Below are 7,669 nucleotides of genomic sequence, written 5' to 3'. Positions count from 1 at the left end.
GGCAAAGACCAAAAAAGAATGAAGGTCCAACAATGAGCCCCTGATACTAATAGCTATGCTTTTGAGCCTGTGCACCTGAAATAAGAACAAGACCAAGAGCAGCAGTGTGCCTAAGAGTTACCTCCTGAGAGCCTCCGTGTTGCTCAAATGTGGCCAGTCTCGAAGCCAAACCTAGCATGTAAATGCATTGCCTTCCCCCCAGTATGGGACATGACTCCCGGGGATGAGCCTCCCTGGTACCAAGGGATCACTACCAAGTACCAGCTGATGACGTAACTAGAAAATGACCTTGAATAAAAGGTTCAACTCGGACCAGCAGAATATCTCTTTCTACATATAATAACAGGAGTTAAAAATGCTTTTTGACCTAAATCAAGGGGGAAATGGAAAGGACAAATGAGTTTATATGGCTATGAGTCTCTAAAAAAGAGCTGAGAGGTTATCAGAGGGGTTGCCCTTATGCACACCTCAGCAGAGTCCCAAAGACAGATAAAGTACATACAACCCTAGGTATTGGTTCTTCTGAGGGCTACAGAGACCCACAGGTTTTATGGTCATGGCAGATGGAGTTCAGTGCCATGTCAGTTGGCCCTTCTTTGGAGTTGGTGTTTCTGTGTGATGGAGCTGGACTCAGATGTGATCTCTTTTCACAAGCCTTTCCTGTTACTTTAACAGAATTGTAGTTGGTGCTGGGGTTTAAGATATACCCAGGGGATCTGAATCTCTGGACTGACCATATGATAGCCAGGCCCTGAGCCTCAACAGACTTTAGCTCCTACACTCTGGTTTATTGGACTTACCCCACTCAGCTAACATGGAATTGAAGAATGTCAACCACCACACCATGGAGCCAAGAGTGCTTACAACTGAAAGTAGGAGGATTGCATCCAGCATCCATGTGGAATCTAAGCCCCCTCTTGACACAGATGTGGAATGAACACAAACAATCCAAGGTCCACAGGATGGAGGAATAGAATATGGATTAGAGTGGACTTACTGATATTCTATTCATGAACTACGGTGGTTAGTAATCAAAGAAAATGTGGCATTGGTGTGGAGAAAGTGGCCATGGTGGCTGCTGGGTGTGGGGAATGGGAGAAAGAGATGAGATGTGGAGGTGTTTTCAGGACTTGGAGTTGTCCTGGGTGGTGCTGCAGGGAAAATTATCGGACATTGTAGGTCCTCCCATGGCCCACTGGATGGAACGTGGGAGAGTGTGGCTATGATGTGGACCATTGACCATGAGGTGCAGTGATGCTCAGAGATGTATTCACCAAATGCAATGAATGTGTCATGGTGATGGAGGAGAATGTTGCTATGGAGGGAGTTGGGTGAGGGGGGTGGTGGGTACATGGGGACCTCATATTTTTTTAATGTAATATTAAAAAATTAATTTAAAAAATAAATAAATAAATTAAAGATTAACACACAAAGTCCTATTCCTAATGCTGATAAAAAATGTTGAGACTTCCATCAATTTTCTGGGTTAAACTTATTGAAATGAGAAATCAAATCATTAAAGATATCCTTATCATCAGCTACATAAATGTGATTATGAGACATTTCTAGTATCTTTTTCTGTAATTCTTCTGTTTCTAATGACATATTACCCTTATGACCTATCAATTGATTTTTAATCTTTTCCCAGTCAAACATAGAATTATTTAGGCAAGCAGAGTAATACAAAAATTACTCTCATTCCAATCACATTTTATCCTCTAAGTAAATTTAAGTTATATACTTGATCTCCAAGATGTAAAACTGCTGATTCTAGATCATTAACCCTACTGTTTAATTCTTCATCAATATGCTTTTGACTCTGCCATAAGTCACTAGCATTCTTATGCCAATCATGCACATATTGCTGAGTCTGCACAGTCTCATGCAAGGCCATGGTAGCTATAGCAGCAGCTGCAATAACACTAATCAGTCCCAATATGCCAGCTATTAACAGTCCCACAAATTGCTTTGAGCGCTTCAGGATTTCTTGAGCCATATGGAACAGCAGTTGACTCTCATGTGATGATTGCCAAATTCAGTTCAGTCACACTGGAATCCACACTCCCCGCTGCCTTCGAGACATTGTAATGAAATCTCCACTCTAAAATATTCGCAGACAAACAAGTATATAATGCCCCACTTTTATAAAATAGAGCATTCTTGGTTATAGTTAGTTTTCCAACCACAAACATAAGGATCTCTTACACACGACTGAAAATGATGAGTTTGATCTAAATGCAAATATTGACCATTCTCACTATTATTCCCAATCCATTCTATAGTAGGTGCTATTCCCAGAAAAACTTTCCACAAATTCATTTGACTATGCATAGATGTAATATTACACCATGGAGAAGGGATCCATTTCCCTTTATATTTCCAAACACTATTATTTTTGGTAAAAATTATTTTTTCATCCAATTCAAGGGATTCATGAAAGAGATATAGCGTATTACTAATTTGCTGTCCTTTACTCTTTAGACCATACCAAATAAATCTGCCATTATATTTGGTGGGACTCCCCATAGGGGCACTTTCCCACACTATTCCATAGGAATCATTAAAAATGACAGATCCTCTTCCTATATCGCATTCTTGCCATCCTTCTTTATCCCCAATATCTCTTTGCAGACAGTTGTAGGTAGGTTTTTAGTCACCATATAATTATAAGAAGGAAATAACATCACTTAAGACTTAGTAATTATTTTTTTCGAAGATAATCATAGTCTGATTTTTAACATTCATACGTGGAGGATGGTTACCAATGCAAAGGGGTCGATAATCAAATGGTAATATGAGATTATAGATTCTTTGTCCTTCCTCATGGGGCTTAACTGGTAACCTATCATCAATTGGTCCAGGGAATATAGGGGTTTTATTCAGATAAATAGGAAAGGACGGATCTTTCCAGGTTAACACTCTGAGTAACAGGGGTTCAGGTATATAGGCCCAGTAGGTGTAATTACCTGTGACTTCCTCATTACTTATGATCACCATCATCAGAAATTGTAGGAGACTCCATCTCTTCATTCCGTGGTTTTATCCTCTTCGCAGGTAGCCAAATTTGCTCTCCATTTTCTGAAATGACAAGAGCATAGCCTCGCCCCCATACTTTAATCCTGCCTTTTTTCCACTCATTGCTTAAAATATCTTTCCAGAATATTGGTTGATCTTCATTTCCAGTGTCCACTGTAGATGTTTGACATTTTCCAAAGTGACATTCTGCAGGTGTCAGTGAACTATAAACATTAAGAAAATTTAAAGTAAATAAAGCTTTTACCAATTGATCTTTTGGTGTTATAATACCATCATCTCCCCTTTTTGTTTTAAAAGCATAGTTTTTAGGGTATGATGCAGTTTTAGGGTAGACTGCATTCAACTATGGCTTAACCTGTAGGATTGTAAGGAATACTAATAACGTTCTCAATATCATATGTAGAACAAAAGGAAGCAAAAGGCTTACTGGTGTAAGAAGGGCCATTATCAGTTTTAATTTTCAAGGAGCATCCCATCACAGCAAAAGCAGACCACAAATGGGAACAAACATGATGAAAACATTCACCACTTTGTGCAGTAGCCCACAAAAAATGAGAGTAAGTGTCAATACAGACATGAACATATTGTAATTTACCAAACGATGGTATGTGAGTAACATCCATCTGCTACAGTTGATTAGGAGCCAGGCCTCTGGGATTAGTTCCAGCCTGAAAAGGCACTGTGGCCAAGGGTCCACAGGTGGGACAGGTGTGAATAATCTCTTGAGCTTGATGTTTTGTCAATTGAGCAAATTTATGTCTAAGTCCCTTAGTATTAATATGAGTCAATGCATGATATTTAGTTGCATCTTGCAAACATCCCACTAACAGATCAGCTTGGGCATTTTGGGTAGCTAGAGGACCAGGAAAGGAAGAATGAGACCAGATATGAGTAATATACATGGGCTGACTTCTTTGCCAAATGAGAGCTTGAAGGTCGGCAAAAAGTTGAGACAACTCATCAGTAATAAAAATATGAGCTACAATTAAACACACATATTCAGAATCAGAGACAATATTCAAGGGCCCCTAAAATGTTTGTAAAACCTTAATGATTGCTTAAAGCTCTGTGCATTGAGCAGATGAATAAGGAGTCTGCCAAACCTGTTCTTTTTGGGAGGTAACGTATGCTGCTTTTCCATTGCTACTACCACCAGTAAATACTGTACGAGCGTTTTCAATAGGAACAGTTTTCACAATTTTTGGTAAAATCCAAGTGGTTCTTTGTAAGAATGTTAACAATTTGGAAGTAGGATAATGATTATCAATAATGCCTTGAAAATTACTAATAGCAATTGGCCATTGAGGATTATTTATATATGTGTTGAATTTCTTCATGAGAAAGATCACAAATAATCCTGTCTGGATCAGACCCCTTTAATTGTAACAATCTAATATGCCCTTTTTCTAGAATGGAAATAATTTTTTGGAGATATGTCTGCAATCTCTTTTATTTATTATTAGGTTTAAAAAAACCCATTCCAATATACCTTCTTGCCAAAATAAAGCTGTAGGAGATTGAGGGGTTGAGAAAATAATCAAATCGACAGATTCGTCAAGTTCTATTTGTGTTAACTGCCCTTGAGAGATTCGATCCTCTATCAATGCCAATTCTTTTTCAGCCTCTCCAGACAATGTTCTAGGGCTAGAAAGATCTACATTCTTTCTGATAGTAACTAGGTTTCCCACATTTAAAACAATTTCCTTTCTTTTTCTCCTCCTTTGATCTACCTTTAAAGGTTGTGGCCAAAGCCGCCTTTTTACATTCACTGTTAGCCTGATCAAAAGCAAGTGTTAGCAAAATTAACTCTCTTGCTTCTGGTATCTCAATTGTCTTCATCAAAATGTCAGTTAATCAGTTAATCAGGCTACAAATTCCTCATATGTTTCATTAACTTCCCGGATCACTTTGGCAAAAGATTGAGTAGGTTTTCCAGGTACACAAATCCGTTTCCAACCTGCCAAACATGAATTGCATACTTCTGTTATGGCCTGATCATTGTATTGGAGCTGTCTTTGAATTCCAGACCAATCACCAATACCCAATAATTGTTCAGCAGAAATAAGAGTGGGAAGATTTTGTACTGCGTTACGGGGCACAGTGATATTGGCTTCATCTGTCCACCAGGTTTTAAATTGCAAAAACTCAGCTGAGCTTTAAACGGTTCTAGCCAGTATGTCCCAATCCCAGGGGATAAGTAGGTCAGCTTGAGCTAGCCCCTGTACTAAGCCAAAAGTGTAAGGACTATTAGTTCCAAATTGCACACAGGCTTGTTTAAGTTCTTTCAGAATTTTAAATGGGAGGGGTTCATGATGAAAAGTATATCATCCTTGAGGGTTGTTTGCATCTGGGGGAACTTGTTGAATATTTACCGGGAAAGCTGTTAGTAATTGCATTGCATCAGGATCCCCCTGTCGAGATCCTTGCAGCAAACAACACATTAAAGGAGTAGTTGGAACTGGATTAGGTACAAATATGTTGTTAGTGTAGGGCCTGGTGTCAATGGCACCAGTAAATATTCCCGGGGCTGTAGGCATTGTAACCAGTGGGACCACAGGGGCTACATTACACAAATTAGGGTAAATGCTGGCTTTAGAAATATTCAATTTAGACGTCTGCTTAGGCAGAAAGGGGTTAGTTTCTGTCTCATCGGGGGGCTCATCCTCATCCTTGTCCTCTATTTCCTCCCTGTCCTCACTCTGATGGCCTGTTTCATGGGGCTCCCTGGAAAAGATGGTAATTTCTTCCTCCTCTGCTTCACACTGCAGCGGATCTAAGCTGCTGCAATCTGTTGGCCTAAAGCCCACATCAACTGTGGTATAGTCTCTCCTTTTTGGTATGCTCTATGTAGCACTTTCATTACCTGTTTCCACTGTTTAAGATTTAAAAGATTTTTTCCTTGTGGCTGAAATCAATAACAGTGTTTTTGTACTAGAGCAAAAAGTTCAAGTAAATCAGCAGTTTTCACTGAGACTCTGACAGTATTCAAAAGGGTCTTTAGTAACTGTGAATATTCTTCCAGAAATCCTGGTTGATTACCCATATCCTGATGCTAGTGGAAAACAAAATTAAGATTCTTACCACTGAGTTGTTAGACTCGAGTCACCTTTCGATGGACTCCTCAACCTTTCAGGAAGGTTTTCAGTTTCCAAGTTCCTGTTACTGCCATGGAAGAATCTCTGCTGCAGGCATTGCTTCGGGCCCCACGTTGGGCGCCAGATGTTGGAGTCGCAGACCCGAAAGGCATCAGGAATGAAAGAGAGATTGAAAGGGATCTGAGAGCCCTGAAGCCTCAAGCTCATCAGACAAGTTTATTAATCTCAGGGGCTTCTTTATATACCCCAAGCAATCGTGAGAACCAGCAACTATTCTACTTAACTATTCCCATTACCTCAACCTGTGTAACACAATGGATCAAATGCTATGATTATAATTCAAAGTTCAAAATTTCAATGTTCTATTATATTGTTGAGAAAACATACCCATGAATCTTGTTGCCCAGGTTGTTCCATTCTACCTAGTCCTCATTCCACCTGAATGTACACATCTCCTTGCTGGATTTATGACCTGCACGTATAGCTATGGAGACAGCATGACTCGGTGGTCAAGGAAGTAACTTGCTTCCATGGAAACAACATGCCTTTGTTTCCCACAGCAGCATTGTGTGTGGGTCAGCTCACCACACAGGACAGGAGGCCCTGGGTATTGAACACTGGACCCTCCATATGGTAGGTGGACGCTCTATCAGTTGAGCCAAATTCAGTTCCCTCAGCAGTCTTTTCAAAGCCATCTAGGCCTTGAAACATCAAGCATCTCACAGTTCCTCCAAATAAATACCCCTTACACATTTATAAACCGCTCCACCATTTTGATAATTGCAAAAGCACTTCCACACTCCTCGGTACCAAATTCTATATTAGTCAGGGTTCTCTAGGGAAACAGAATCAACAAGAGATATCTGTCGATAGTATGTGATTTTATCAGTCTCTCACGTGACCATGGGGATGCACAAGTCCAGGTTCTGCAGGCAGGCTGCAACCAGGGGCTCAAAAGAAAGTCCAATGAAGGCTCTTAACAAGTTCTGGGAGATGATGGCTGTCAAAACATAAGCTGGGAAATTCTCACAAAATGCTGAAATCACTTCCCTTTTTAAGGCATTCAACTGATTGGATAAAGCATCACTCATTGCTGATGGCAACTCCCTGATTGATGTCATTGTAATCAGCTATCTATGATTTACCACTGACGTAAAGTCAGTGGTGATTAAAGTTCATGAAAACCCTTGTATTATAATTAGCCCAGTGTTTACTTGACCAAACAACTGGGCACAATTACCTGGCCGAGTTGACACAATAGGCTAACCATCTCACACGGGGCATTTTTGAGACATTTGGAATTGTTTGCATGATATTGCAATGACAGATATAGGCCATTATACATTTTGTCAAAACCAGTCTTCACGACCTGTGGGCACAAGGCCTCCTATCTGAGGCCTCTTGGTTCCACCTGAGCAGGTGGCTGGGCTAGACAAGCCCTTTCTCCAACTTGGTGGTAGGAATTTCCTTTGCATGAAAAATTACAGACTGTCAAATCCAGAAGTGTCCTTAGAGATACTCAAGTCCAGCAGTACACA

At 40.1% G+C, this 7,669-nt stretch overlaps 1 long non-coding RNA gene across 1 annotated transcript; it reads right to left on the bottom strand.

Annotated features, from left to right (window-relative positions):
* Positions 1-1,487: 1,487 nt before the first annotated feature.
* LOC131280270 (uncharacterized) lies at positions 1,488-7,411 on the bottom strand. The gene is made up of 3 exons (XR_009187787.2): positions 6,118-7,411; positions 2,967-3,239; positions 1,488-2,101 (listed from the first exon to the last, which is right to left on the bottom strand). It is a non-coding gene; the product is annotated as an uncharacterized lncRNA (long non-coding RNA).
* Positions 7,412-7,669: the final 258 nt, after the last annotated feature.

Source organism: Dasypus novemcinctus, chromosome 10 (assembly GCF_030445035.2).
Source record: "Dasypus novemcinctus isolate mDasNov1 chromosome 10, mDasNov1.1.hap2, whole genome shotgun sequence".
NCBI lineage: Eukaryota > Metazoa > Chordata > Mammalia > Cingulata > Dasypodidae > Dasypus > Dasypus novemcinctus.
Note: the sequence above shows the minus strand (reverse complement) of the source record. Positions and strands in the feature narration are given on the sequence as shown.